This window comes from Berghia stephanieae, chromosome 3, assembly GCF_034508935.2.
Source record: "Berghia stephanieae isolate SIO BIC M18660-M18661 chromosome 3, UCSD_Bste_1.3, whole genome shotgun sequence".
In the NCBI taxonomy this organism is placed as follows: Eukaryota; Metazoa; Mollusca; class Gastropoda; order Nudibranchia; family Aeolidiidae; genus Berghia; species Berghia stephanieae.
The window spans coordinates 9,184,194-9,199,485 of NC_088362.1; the positions used below are offsets into that span (position 1 = coordinate 9,184,194).

Below are 15,292 nucleotides of genomic sequence, written 5' to 3' on the forward strand. Positions count from 1 at the left end.
GGGAAATTGATATAACATCCTTAGTACGCAAGGTGGTGGGGGGTGAGGGAGGTGGGAGGGGGGAGGGAATCCAAAAGACAAATCGCTGCAATGATAAGCATAGGCTTTATCTGGAGTATCGCTGAAATGGTGTAGCCTCGAATAAATTTATGATCGCTTGCCAGAGCTTTTTGGTTTTGTGAATTATAGAGATATTCATTTTATTAATGTGTTTCCTTTTACATAGACAGTAATGAATAATAAATTCAGGAAAAGTCTTATAATGGTACAAACTTTGTACTACTTATCTACCGTATCAAATTACAAATTTTCATTAAACTTTATTTTATCTATCTACATTTTTTAGTTTGACAAGTATTTATCAAGACGTAAGTTTAACAATTATATAAACAAAGATCATTGTGATTTTAACATAAATGGAAGAGAGTTTTGGAAATGCAGTAATATTATCTAATGGCTGCTGACCCCCAATCTAGTCACTGCTGTTTTATATCTACATGCATTTTTGTCCTTGTAAAAATCATATTTGGCTTATTTCATGAACATTGGTCACAAGATAGGCAATACGAATAGATGGTTGTGTGACTCATTTGGAAAATTGACGGGTAAATCTAAACAAATAACGAAAAAAAAATAAATTATAGTGAGCATTTAAAGTGTCAGTAAAAATTTAGCAGCCCTACCTAATTGACAAACATCACAGAAATCTCTTTCACATCCATCTAGTTTTGTTATACACCACGGATAGAAGCTGTTGTCTGGGTTACGGCACTGGTTGCCTTCCAAGCCATCACGCAAATAGCTGGAATATGATAAAAATTTAGAAAATATCAGGGTTAACTCAGTATAAGTCTTCAGTCTCGAATAAAAACAAACAAATGGAGGACGATAAAGCCATGTTAAATCAAATCAGAGAGAACATTTTAGGAAATAAAAGGCTTTTAAATTGCATTTTTCAGTCCAGGATCATTATGCTTTTTACTCAGATAAAGTTATGTTCCTTTGTCCTGAATTTATAAATGTATTTTAATTCGCAAATCTTTTCTGGAAAATTATTATCAGTATCACAATATTACCACAATATTATGGTATTGGAAAATCGGAGGGAAAGAACAGATTAATATCCTTAGCGTCATGTTTTAAAAATCTTCATAAAAACATACAAAAAATCGTCATCATTTTTATGCAAATAATTTGGTTCCCAATTTCAAATATTTAACTAAAGAAGGCAATGAAATATAAAAGATGAATCCACTACTCCTATTACTAAATCTGAAGCAAAGCTATACTCTTCTATGTTTAAAGTTAAAACAGTGCTCATCAATGTGTGCAGCTATAAGATATTTGTTAAATGATCAATTAAATTATACCTGGTTTTGCTTTAACCCACCTTAATTTATTTGGGAGATATAGACAGTCCTTGACTTGAGACCAAGGCAGACAACGTTCAAACTTGCGAGTATAACTTACAGGGCCCATGTATGTTGCGCCATTATTTTCTTTAGCATAACAAAGCTCTGAATCTGTTTGTAGAATTTTGTAGAAATTGACAAAAGGGCAAATTTAACTGCACAATTATTAACAGTGGTCAAATATCAAAACAAAAACAAAGTTAAACCTTATGAGATTCAAATGTAAAACCAAAAGCGTTTTACTGAAATAGGCCATTAATGCAATAATATCTACTACACAAACTAGCATAGTCTGCTTAGAATAAAATGCTTTTTGATTTCAAAGCAAAAAATAGAGAAAAAAAGCAATATAACAGTTTTAAATTTCGTATGATATGAAACAACTATGTAGAATGAATGTTCTTAGGGTCTAAAGAATGAAGCAAGGTGACACTATCAGGATTCAAACTTTAGGCAAATAAACATTTTAATCACAATTGGTTACCAATTACTGATTGTAATGTTATTCAAAACAATATGCTTTTATATTTCATCACAACATTCCCTTTTAATCCCCATAGAAAAATTATCAATTCATGACAAAATGTATTTAAAATGTTTGGTGTTTAAGACTGAATATTTTTAAAAATTGAGTTTTACATGGCGCAATTTCCACTTAACTTGGGAAAAAATTGCTTTTCAAGGAGTCCCTGTCCAACAGCAACACTTAACACGTAGGACGGGACATTGCGCCTATTAGGCGATTTTACATTTTTTTTGGACACAGACAACGCTGTTAATAACCAGGTACTCATGTAACACCTCAGTACGGTGAAAACATATGAATAAGGAGCCTTTTCCAAGAACTCAACTATGAGCCAAGTAAGGCTCGAACCCAGGACCTTCAGATACGAAAGCGAGTGCCATACCACAAGACCACATAGCCACACGATAACAATACTTTTCAATGGTTTAGTTTTATGTATAGAAATTAAATTAAAGAATTGTATTAAAAAAAAAAACAATTATAATAGCTGTAAAGATAAAACGAGAGATAGATTACTATGCTTTTTATCTAAAAATTTTAAATCTTAAATATTGTTTAACAACAAAATTCGGCCATCCTAAATAATTTAAATATATTCAATGAGGTGTTTACATTACAAAAGCAGATTCAACATTATATCATCGTTTCAAGTAAAAGTGTTGAGAGATTAGAATCTTCAATTATGAAGTTAAAGAGTATCATGGAAGAAAAAGGCATCTATGCAATTATGCAGAGAATGTGATACGAACCAGGTACCCATTTCACCGTTGCTTTGAAATAAGACTTGGAGTTTTTAAACGTTTTGAATCGAACTCGTATCTTGTCAAAGAGACTCTGCATTGACTTGTCTTTGATAGGGCCACATAACCTACATGAGACCAAAACATAACATAAATCAAATTTCAATACTTATCATTACTTATGGGTACAAATCATCATTTGCATTTTTTAAAGATCTTATAAGCAACATTGTTGTGGGATCATTGTTCCCATGGAAATTGGATTCAACTGATGACACGTCGCCCGGCAACGGCGGCCATCGTGGTTCTAAACAAAGAAAATCGTTACTTTTTATTCTTCATGCTGGCTAGAACCTTTTCATATGTCTTGTGATCAGAATGTATAAATGTCAAAACATGATCATATTTAGAATGTTTTTCTCCTCTGTATACACTTTTATGCTCGTCGGAGAAATATTTCATAAGGGCATCCGCCATTGTTCCGATAGTTTAGAGCCATTTGCTAAGTTACTATGCGTCATTAAGAGGGAAGTGACGTCATGACTGTCGAAGAGTATTACTCTCAAACAAACGCAAAATACGTCCAATACAATAATGCTAAATCAGTCCTATTAGTTGTTTCCGGCAATCAAACTTGCAAATATTTGCATGTAGGTATTTCTCAAAAAATGAGAAGCTGGGAGTGGTAGAACTATTGTCACATTTATCATTTGTGATGCTTTAAGGACACGACACATGGCAGTTAGAGTAGAGAGGGTAGAGTTTGCAGACATACCAGTGAACTTTCTTGAAGACGTCTTTTGGAGATGAGAGGAAACATCCCCAGACTCAAGTGATTTTTTTTAAATTGACAAGACGATATATATATATATATATATATATATATATATATATATATATATATATATAAATATATATATATATATATGACGTCACTTCCCTCGTAATGATGCATAGTAATTTAGTAACTGGTTCTAAACTATCTGAACAATGGCAGACGCCCTGATGAAATACTTCTCCGATGAGCATAAAGTGTATCCAGAAGATAAAAACATTATAAATCTGATCATGTTTGGACATTTATACATTCTTATCACATGACATGTGAAAACGTTCTAGCCAGCATAAAGAATATAAAGTACAGATTTTCTTTGTTTATAACCAGGCTGCTCGTTGCTGGGCGGACGTAAATCCTATTAAGCATCGGAATAGAGACACTCAATTTGATGGCTGTTGGGTTGATTAAAGATTCAAGCCGGTTAAATACAACGAATTGTCAGTGTAAAAATTTATGAATTTCAAACAATGTCCTCGAGCAAGTCTTATATCAACAATGCACAATAATACGGATTGTTCAGGTTCAATTATAACAAAACAGAAACTTTACATTAGTAGCCCCCCCCCCCCCCCCAAAAAAAAAAAAATGCAAAAACTTACTTGACGCCTTTCTGTGCCACCATAGCGTACTGAATTTCCACATAATCATCGCAAACCATATCATCTTGGTCAAACGTAAACACCAAAGTTCCTTTTGCTCCGGGAGTACTCTGTGTATCCAGGATATAAAGTTAAAATCGGTAAGAGGTGTTGCCTCATAAAAACGAGATTTCAAAGTGAGGGGGAAACTAATGAAAATAATATAGAAAAAAATACGAAAAGAGTTGTGGATGACACAAATTAAAATCTCTCTCTCTCTCTCTCTCTCTCTCTCTCTCTCTCTCTCTCTCTCTCTCTCTCTCTCTCTCTCTTTCTCTCTCTCTCTCTCTCTCTCTCTCTCTCTCTCTCCTTCTCTTCTCACGCTTCCTCTCTCTACTTCTTCAGTCTTTGATTAAAAACTTTTGACAATTTAATTTGCAATCGATACAAATAAAAAAAATGTCAAAAACTTCTTTTGACAATGTATGGGATTATTAACTCAATATGTATATTGACATAATATATTGGCATTGTCTGAGAAGAAAAGTTATGCCTCAATCTATATATATATATATATATATATATATATATATATATATATATATATATATATATCCATCACATTCCTCCAATGAATAAAAATAATTAATAGGAGGTTTACCTTAAACAACCAATCACACTCTTTGTCGGAAGGATTATTTTTATTTGTTTCAAAGGTGTAAGTTTTTCTACTTGGGCCCAACTCCACGATATCACCACAACCTAGGTTAGGAGAATATAATAAATCAAAAATAGATCATGAATGAAAACTTTGATTTTGTAAATATATAATAAATAATAAAGTGTGATTATATATCGACAAGTAACCCACTGTAAAACAACTCATGTGCACTTTACTTTTTGCAACAGCAACAAGAAGACTGTGACTTGACTTCTTTACCAAATTGTCCACACATTTCCACCATTTTGAAATTCTACTTCTAACACTCTATTGGTGTCAGTAACAAATAAGTAAGCAGTCACTGGTGTAAGATATAAATAAGTAAAAATTAAAGAATGAAACAGTGCTAGACAAAGTGGAAAGAAAAATACCAATACAAGAACAAAAAGTAGAAGCAAGCTGAATGTTTGGGACTATTTTTTTGCCCCTCTCCCCCCTTTCTGCTTTGTCTGCCATTGTTTCATACAAAACTTTTCAGATTTCTATGTATTTTGGTGCCAGCGTCCTCCTTTCTTAATCATATGCCATTTTATGGAATTCAAAAATAACCCATGTGAAAACAAAATTATTTCTATAGATTCTTAGCCTAACTATATGTCATGTTTGCGTCATATATTTCGGCAACTGTGTCATACATGGGTTAATAAATGCTGAAAGTTTGATGTATAAATATGACCCTTCTGTCTCCAACGGATATTATCTACGGGAGCGGGGGGGGGGGGGGGGGGGGGGGCGAACCAGATACCAAAAAGGGAATTTAAAATGATTAGATTTTTTTGCGCTGTCAGAAATTATTTATTATATTATTCGTGGCTCAGCGGTATGGTCTTTGCCTCGTACCCGAAAGGTACCGAGTTCGACTACCCGCCTCGCTGTGTGGTCTTGAACAAGTCACCTGGCCATAGCTTACTTTGCGATGCTGCAACGCCTGAAATACTTCAGGGTTCTCTTGGAATAGATCCAATAGAAAAATTTGCCCTTAGAGATGAATGAAGGGAACTTATTTATTTTATTCATTTATTATATTATACTTAATAAAAAAATATATAGGCGAATTTAACGTTGAAATTGAAATAGAAATTCGAAATTTCAGGTTTTAACCATTATTGAAACTATGATCATTCTCATTTATAAAATTTGAAACAAGTGTGTAAGAGATAGGGCCATATTTTTGGCGGTGATTTTTTTTCTCTTGTACTTTCTTTCTCTCTTTGTCTGTTTCATGCACACTTTTTCCAAGTCATTGTCTTACACCAGTACCTACTCCCTACTTTGTCACGTTGATAGTTCTAAGAATCATAATATTACTTGTGGACAACACAACACGTGCAAAATTCTTCTCTGTCGACTGCCTGATTTTAAGTGATGTAATAATGTTTTTCTTGCTTTTGTTATCGCTGAAGAGGGGTCTTGAGCCAAAAGATTCCGTCCTTGGTATCTTGTTCTTTTTTGGAGCTGTTATTTTGATTTTTGTTCATTGATAAAAAATATTATACAAAACTCAACTCTCATATTTTGAGGCAGTAGGCCGCATATCTAATTTATTCATTTGTTCAGTCTGTAAAGTAATCTACACACTGTAGACTGTTAAAGTTGGAAAACAAAATTCAGGTCATTTCATATTAAAATTTCTGTACAATGATGGCAGGACATAAGGATCTATCTGAATAGATTTGAAAGTACCATTTAGGTTTAGATCAGATAAATTTTAAAATGGCATATAACGGTTTCATGCTAAAAATATGACGCGAACATCATCTTCTTCTCTGTTAAACTTTTGCTCGAAAATGATGAATCTTTTTTTGATTAACATTTCTCCGAACAACCAATCTAACTTTGTTATCATCGAGTACAGAATTTTTGGCAAATTATAAAAAAATATATAACTATCTTTTACAGATATACCAGTAACTTGCAAACCTTTTCGATTTCAGGCTAATTCTATCACCCGTTGACTCAAATTAATAGTAAGAAAATCTGTTAGGTTGTAATACTCAGTCCTTGATTTGACGTTTCATTGCGAGTATACTTGATGCTACACAATTCTAGCACATCCGCAACAAAAAAAATGATGACGTAATTTTAAATCTATCTTGATACTATCCAGTAATAATAATCTCGTCCACAACAAAAAATGATGTGATTTTAAATCTTTCTTGATACTATCAATTATAATCTATCTAATATATTCTTCTGAAAATAGGGTTGGGGATCAACAATGTTCCTTAAAGTCAATTTTGAATATTTATCATCGAGCACAGAATTACCGGTAAATCTAAACATTCTAAACTGTTTTATACAGATTGATATACGGGTTCGAGTAGCTTGAGGTAATTCTATTACTTGTTTACTCCAAAAAATTGGCTCGATCTATGTCATTTCCTCCAAGCAATGGTAAAAAATTTAAACAGATAAGTGTATGTTTCTTAATAGTCTTTATTTTCCGTGGATATTGCGAGTTCTTCACTAGTTATTAGAAAAAAAATGATGTCACATTGTTAGGCAGCTTCGATACAGAACGAACTACATATCAATAAGGACATTTACTTCCTGACTCTGTAAAACTTCAAAAGCTAATGTAACCTTGGCCAGAGACGGTCCGAGCCCAATAATATGCCTTACTTCTTTCTTTTTTTCCCTGTTTTTTTAAAGCCGCACATCAATTTTTTTTATTCGAATCTATAGCATCTCCAATTTCAGGGAGTCACAGGGAGTTAATATGAAATAACTTACGTCTGTCTGCAGGATAGTAGACGCAGAGGTCTATCAAAGCATTTTGCCCTTCCCACTTAAAGGAAAGATCGTCGCCCTCTATGTCAGCTACGTTAAGACCAATCTGTTCCCTCTTATGTGACATTCCTGAAGAATATAGGAATAATTAGAATGAAAATGTGAATATTATCAAAATCCAACTTTAAAAATGTCAAACAACATTTTATTATATTTTACCTATCAGCATAAAAGTATGATCTTTGCTTCGTAACCAGGAGGTACAAGGTTTATCTGAAACAAGCCACTCTTGTGTAGCATAAAGCAAATCATCTGCATCCATTGCGGCGGACGCCTAGAAACTTTTTTTCAGTCTTCTCTTGTAGCAGACCCCTAAAACAAAATCCCCGATGGAGGTAACGATAGAAATAAATCTATTTTGGCATCAATTGACATTACGCGACCCACCACCTAAAACAGGTATTATGTCGTTGTGTATCACACGATGCGGCTATGTGGTCTAGGGTATGATATTCGCATCCGGATCGGAAGGTCCTGGTTTCAAGCCTCACTCGACGCATAGTCAAGTCCTTGGAAAAGGCTCTTTATTCACATTCTCTCGCTGTATTTCGGTGTATAATGAGTACATGGCCGTTTCAGCGTTGTCTATGACAGGGAAAAAGGGAATATCGCCTAACGTCATGTCTCGTTCTATATGATACGCTGAGGCGTGGCTATAGGGAATGAGATTAGCGGAAGAGTAGCGTCCCTTGATTGGGCATCACCTTACAGAGAGAACGTAAATTTGGTTTTGCGCATGCGTCTCTCTCGTCCTCGCTTTCGGTGAAGTGTCTCAAGCCCCTTTCATCGGAAGCGAGGACGAGAAACGCATGCGCACAACCAGCATGACGTTCTCTCTCTAATAACTTTTCCGCCGATGACGTCCAATCAAGGGACGCTACTCTTCCTCTAATCTCATTCCCAATATTGGTTGTTTTGGTGCCTGGCACCGCCTCTTACTTATTTGAGTAAGTCTATTCTATGTTATTTTTCTTTATTTTATATTTACAAATATAACATGTTTTAAGTCATTTTCTTCTGATTATGGCTCCACCTTATACTGTAAGCATGCCACGCCACTGATGATATGTGTTGCTGATTGTCAGGGACCCCTTGAAAAGCGCTTTGAGTTTGTTTAGTGGATATTGCTCTATATTATTTCGCTCAATTTTTTGTTCAAGTATTATGATGTTTTAGTTTTTGTCATAAAAAGATGATATCTATTGTCCTCAATAAAGCAATTACATTTAACATAAGTTTCATACCCATGATTATATATGCAATTTTTAGAATCTTAATCGCCCCTACGTGAAACCGTTTTGAGGTGGTAGGACACATATGTGAATAGGTTAAAAAACAAACACACCCCCCCCCTCCTTCCCACCATGAAAACATGGCCAAAATATGAACACGTTTGAGTTTTAATCCATTTGTCGTGAAAAAAAAAAGAAATCTAAGTTTAAAGACAACTTTGTCTCGAACACTTTTATACACTTTATCCTAAATAACAATGATAAGTTAAAAGACAAAATTGTCTCGAACACTTTTATACACTTTATCCTTAATAACAATGATAAGTTAAAAGACAAAATTGTCTCGAACACTTTTATACACTTTATCCTAAATAACAATGATAAGTTAAAAGACCAAATTGTCTCGAACACTTTTATACACTTTATCCTTAATAACAATGATAACATGGAATAGAATCTTATATTTAATTTACTAAGAAGATGATGTGGACGTTCGGGATTCCCTTTTGTCAACAAAACCCGATGAAAAAAACACTAAAGACAAAATTGACGTTTTGGGTTAATCGTCTTTTGCCCTCCATTCACTGTGTTTTGTTGACAAAGAGCAAACCCGAAACGTCCAAATAATCTTGAATTGAATTGAGTTCAGACTAAAAAATTGCTTTTTTTGTCGCTATAAATATATATTTACACAGTTTTAGGCTTTTACCACATCAGAATGCTTTAGTGTAAATACTTTTGTTTTGTTTATTTCTCTAACATAACAAAATGAATTTAATCTAACCCCAAAATTTATACATCTGACTGTAATTTCAATTTCCGGGGCATAGTTAATCACAATATAATATTATTGCTTTAGTAAGGAAGGTCACCTTTTTCTGTATTAGACATTTTTTTAGATAAGATAATTCATTATTAACGTTAATATGGAAAATGGAATAATGGTATTGTATAATGAATGGAACTTCGCTGCGACATTTTTTTAAAGTGAGAGAAAATGAAAATAATATGTAAAAAATCATTGGATAGCCTACTTATTATCCTTAAACGACATATATCCCGTGTAAAGCGGAGATTATTTTCGACCCCCCCCCCCCCCTTTCCACCAATAAGTGATTAGGTATCTGGGTTTGTTGGAGCTGGTGGAAAGCACTTTGTGATAGATTAGTGTCCTATCCAAGGAAAGCAAGCAATTGCTATTGTCCTTTTCACGCGCATGACACAGGTTAAAACTCTCCATGGGCCTCATGGCTTGAAAACTACTTAATTTAAATGACCCAGGACTTGTCTTTGTGTAAGGAAATTTTGGTGAGTCGGGGTCTTTTCAATTAGTTGTTATAATAGGAAGTAAATTTTACTGGACAACATCATTATCATCCCAATGTACATTTTCTTCTTCTTCTTCTTCTTCTTCTTCTTCTTCTTCTTCTTCTTCTTCTTCTTCTTCTTCTTCTTCTTCTTCTGCATCATCATCATAATCATCATCATCATCATCATCATCATCATCATCATCATCATCATCATCATCATCATCATCATCATCATCATCACCACCACTACTACCACAACCACCTACACCACCACCAACACCACCAACACCACCACCACCACCATCATCATCATCATCATCATCATCATCATCATCATCATCATCATCATCATCATCATCATCATCCTAACTTTTATCACCACAGTCATAAACTATACTTACCAATAACCTCCTGGCATTTCTCCAATCTTTTGGCCAATAGGACGAAAGGGTATTGATTGGGTAGATTAATAGGCATATAAGTGAACCCAGTTTGCATGCAGCAATAGTCTAAGGTTAGATCCACAGACTGCTTACGCCCATATGGGAGGTATCCCCAGTAGGAATTTCTTTTCGTGTAGTCCGTATAAAACTTGATTTTGCCTTCGCTAACTCCTATGAAATAAAAGGATTATAATCAGATAAAAATGTGTTTCTTATAAATGTCAAGGCTTTTCTCAGGCTATTAACGTGCATCTTATCATAATGCATTACAGCATGCTCAGAGATAAAGTCGTAGTCAAAAGGCATCCATAATTGAATTAAATGTTGCTTATCCATCAACATATAATTATCTTGAAGTACGGTACTAAGTTTTTTAAAAATAATAAACAGTTTAATTTCATTTTTCTGGAAAATTAGTCACCATTGCATAATTTGTTCTTATGATTTTAAAATTATAATTTACTTCAAGGAGCATTACTTCTATGACTTTTATTTTGGGATTTTATTTAATCTATCAACAGCTACAAATTGAGAAAAAATTAAAAGGGCAACAAATTATCGACATGATAAAAACATAATCCGAAATTTCCATAGCTATCTTTGAGCTGTCTAATAATTATTGATTGAAGCAATATTTATTCTTCCTCTGTATGGTATTATTCTACAATCTATTGTTGGCCGGTTTTGTTGAATAATTTCCGTAAACACGAACCATCTATGGAAATACCTACCGGCCAGTATCAAGTTTTAGAGCAATATTGAAAACTTTTTTAAGAATTGGTACACACAAAATTTCTGTATGTTATTTTTGTTATTCAAGTTTTGCTCATAAACTTCTCCAGTCTTTAAATATATATTATCATTTTTGCTTTGTTTGTAAAATGGGTTTAATTTAAATTGCGTGATAATTAAAACCTTCTTTAAAATGTCATGTGAATGGAATTTGAGCAATTTATGATGAATTCAAAATATAAAGACAAGTTGTCGAGCGATAAGCAAAGTCAGAATATGATTTATTTTCGTTATTAGAGATAATTCGGTTGCCTTGATGATGACGTGAAATTTAATTAAAATGTTAGATGAACATTATTTAATTTATCAAATATATTGGAAGAAAACATGGCAGGTATCAGCACAACCACAAAGTGTCGTCGAAATCCAGAAAAATAATTGGATCTAGATAGTTGAAATATATATTACATGCACAGGTCTACTAAGCAATGGTTTAGTCACTGGGTTTTAATTTTACGAGAGACGCATACGCACAACCAACATGACGTTCTCTCTATAATAACTTTTCCGCCGGTGACGTCACAGACTATGGGTGACGTCCAATCAAGGGACGCTACTCTTCCGCTAATATCATTACCTATAATGAGGATAAAAGGGACATTTTTCCGGTCCTTTACCCACGAAAAGCAAGATAAATTCAAACTCCATGGGTTCAAGCACTAAAAGCCTGATAGCTCTGAAAAGACTAATACGGTGCTCTATCTCTGTTTATGGGAATACTACATTTTAAGAAAAGATTGTAAACGTGAGGAGCTGCCTAAGAAGAACATTTTTGATAACTTTTATGGCAAAAAAATAATATAACACTTTGTGCAAACATTCTGATTCCACAAATAAAAGACCAACACCGCTTGTGTATAAAATACATAGGCTAGATACTCTCAATCAGAAATTTTTTACTTGTATTAAGAGTTTATTTCTTTAAACTCCAGTTCAAGCTATGTATTGATAAAAACGACTATTTCAATGTAAGCAAAGATTTCATTATTTTTTAAAAATGGTATCGATTATTATTTATCTGCTGTTGTTTTTTTTAAACCCTAAAGGTTGCAACACCATCAGAGAAACAAAAAAAAAAGAGAGGAGTGGAGAGCCAAACTACCGAGAACGGAATAAGAAGGCTGTCAAAATGTATAACGTGAAGTTTGAATAATAACTCATTATTTATTTTGCAGTAAAACAAACCTCTTTGTCTAGGACACGATCTTCTCTTGAACAAACAGTAGGATCCAGGTGGCCATTTGCCATTTCTTGCATTAGACATCTGTGAGCAAAAGGATAAGTCCACCTTCTTACCACTGATTGTTCCTTTGATATCATCCGGTATAACTTTACTTTCGCCTGAAATAGTCACGATGTTACAATAATAGAGCAAGAACAAAAATTAGCTAGAGGAGGAAATATTGTAATAAATTTGACATTCGCTCAGATAGTGTTAATGATAATACCGATGACGCTATTTGTGATGGCCTATTTAACGGTATAGTTGTGGTAGTTCAGATTATCAGAATTAGGAAATACAAATACACCTGACCTCTTATCTTATCTTATTAAAGACTGAATATATGAAATGAAATATAATTTAAATGCCTTATAAAATAATTTATACATACAAAATTTTATATAGCTTATATTATATCATTCATAGACAGTTTTACACAACTTTGAATGTAAGTAAAAATATATCAATACGACAATGTAAAGTCGAATAAAACTCTCATAGAATACTGAAGTTATTGTTCAAAATCGAATAAATCATAAATGCACAAAGTTCATCGTATAATGAAATATTAATGACAACAATAATCATGAAAGCAACAACCATAAAAATATTGCATAAGTCTCTGATAAATTATCATGATTTGAGATTGTTTCAGATGACATGCATTTTACTTGTTAACATTTACAAATCATGAAGTAATGGAAACAATTAAATCCACATGACAATGCAAAGTTTAAAAGATAAACAAAGAAATGGATACATAATTAAATAAATAAACAAACAAATGAATTAATAGATAAATAAATAAAAACTAACTAAACAAAATCAAATTTAATTAAGAAATAATCAATTAATTAATTCTAAAATAAAATAAAACATATTAGATAGTCATACTTAATCCGTGGAATGTAATGGCTCCTCTGTAAAAGGTGTTCCTGGGGCAGCCAGACTTTGTCTCCAGGAAACTGTAGAACCCCTGTGGCCATCTCACGTTGCCTGAATATTTAGAAGAATGAATTTTATGACCCGTCGTTTAAAATCGGTATTCTGTCGGGATATGAGTCAAAATCTGACGATTGATATCATAGTCAAGACATTGATTTGGGTTCAGTTTATTTCCTTTATTGAGGGGAAAGAATATAGTTTCTTAAGTAGAAAATATTAAAATGCCGTAACTTTGATCACATTAACTTTATACTCACATATCGACATATGCACCCCCCCCCCTCTCCGGTTGAGGACCAGACTGTAAGCATGGATAGTATTATTATTATAATTGTTATTATCATTATTATTATTATTATTATTATTATTATTATTATTATTATTTTATTATTGTAGTAGTAGTAGTAGTAGTAGTAGTAGTAGTAGTAGTAGTAGTAGTAGTAGTAGTAGTAGTTGTAGTAGTAGTAGTAGTAGTAGTAGTAGTAGTAGTAGTAGTAGTAGTAGTCGTAGAAGTAGTAGTAGTAATAGTTATTATTATTATTATTATTATTATTATTATTATTATTATTATTATTATTATTATTATTATTATTATTATTATTATTATTATAATTTTTGTTTTTATTATTATTATCATCATCAGTGACACAAAAGACAAACCATTATTTTCAAACGTCGCTGGAGAAGAGGCTACTACCAGACCTTGTATTTTTGTCTTCCAGACATATCCAAAACGTCTAGAAATCTGTCGGCAACACCATACCAAAATCATAAACCTATTACCATTGAGGTTGGACCAGTCATTAGACCCTGCGAGAGCAACCGTCTACCTAGATTCAATTTTCGAAAGGCAAACTAGGAAAAAATCTCATCACACATAAATGACAGCATCAAAACCATCGATCCAGTTCCCAAAAACTGCTACCAGTTCCATAAGTTTCTATTAAGAATTTCCAAAAAATATACACACCTAGAGGCTGCAAGAAATCCTATATATCTTGCCTACAGCAAGACAGCAATGAACTTTATAAACGGTATGTGGACGCTTACGAAACAGATCCATTTGCTGAACAAACTGTCCAACTTGGTGAGATCTTAATGGCTTCCATTTCCGAAACAAAATCAGAAAGACGGAAGGAAATTATAACGAGCACGAAAATAACTCATAACAGCAAGAAAGCCTGGTCAACTATGAAAAAACTAAATACAGAAAATAACAAAGAAACCAGGGTTGCAGCGGTGACACAAAACGATGTAGAAAAGCAACTTATCAGAAATGGAAAACCATCACACAGAAAAAATGTCAAACTCAGGAAATGAAAAGGGAAATGGAAAAGATCGCCCAAGGAAGTGAACAGGAAGTAGACCCTTATTGCATCGTAGAATTAGAATCAGCCCTTGAACACTCCAAACCCGGTAAAGTGGCTGGTCTAGATGGAATTACCGCAGAAATGATAAAGCATTTCGGTCCCTCAACAAAAACGTGGTAACTAACTCTTAACAACTGTGTTGAATCGTGCACAGTAATAACGCTTTGGCGACAAGCAAGGGTGATAGCAATCCATAAACTTGGAAAGACCCAAATAGCAGCAAGAGCTACAGGTCAATATCTCTCCTCTGTACACTGTACAAAGTACATATAAGCGCATGATACTGGCCAGGAGTTCCCAAACAGTAGAAGAACATCTGTCACCTGACCAAGCGGGTTTCCGCCCTGGAAGATCATCACTCCTGAACTTGACA

At 33.6% G+C, this 15,292-nt stretch overlaps 1 protein-coding gene across 1 annotated transcript in view; it reads right to left on the reverse strand.

Moving 5' to 3' along the window:
- Window positions 1-15,292, reverse strand: part of LOC144967119 (uncharacterized) — a 113,942-nt gene that overhangs the window by 73,792 nt on the left and 24,858 nt on the right. The window contains exons 9-17 of the mRNA XM_078903964.1: window positions 13,499-13,600; window positions 12,568-12,723; window positions 10,549-10,761; window positions 7,549-7,674; window positions 4,756-4,856; window positions 4,116-4,225; window positions 2,688-2,806; window positions 1,391-1,523; window positions 684-802 (exon numbers count right to left, since the gene is read on the reverse strand). The gene's annotated coding sequence lies outside the window, so the exon portion shown is untranslated. The remainder of the gene's footprint in view (window positions 1-683; window positions 803-1,390; window positions 1,524-2,687; window positions 2,807-4,115; window positions 4,226-4,755; window positions 4,857-7,548; window positions 7,675-10,548; window positions 10,762-12,567; window positions 12,724-13,498; window positions 13,601-15,292) is intronic.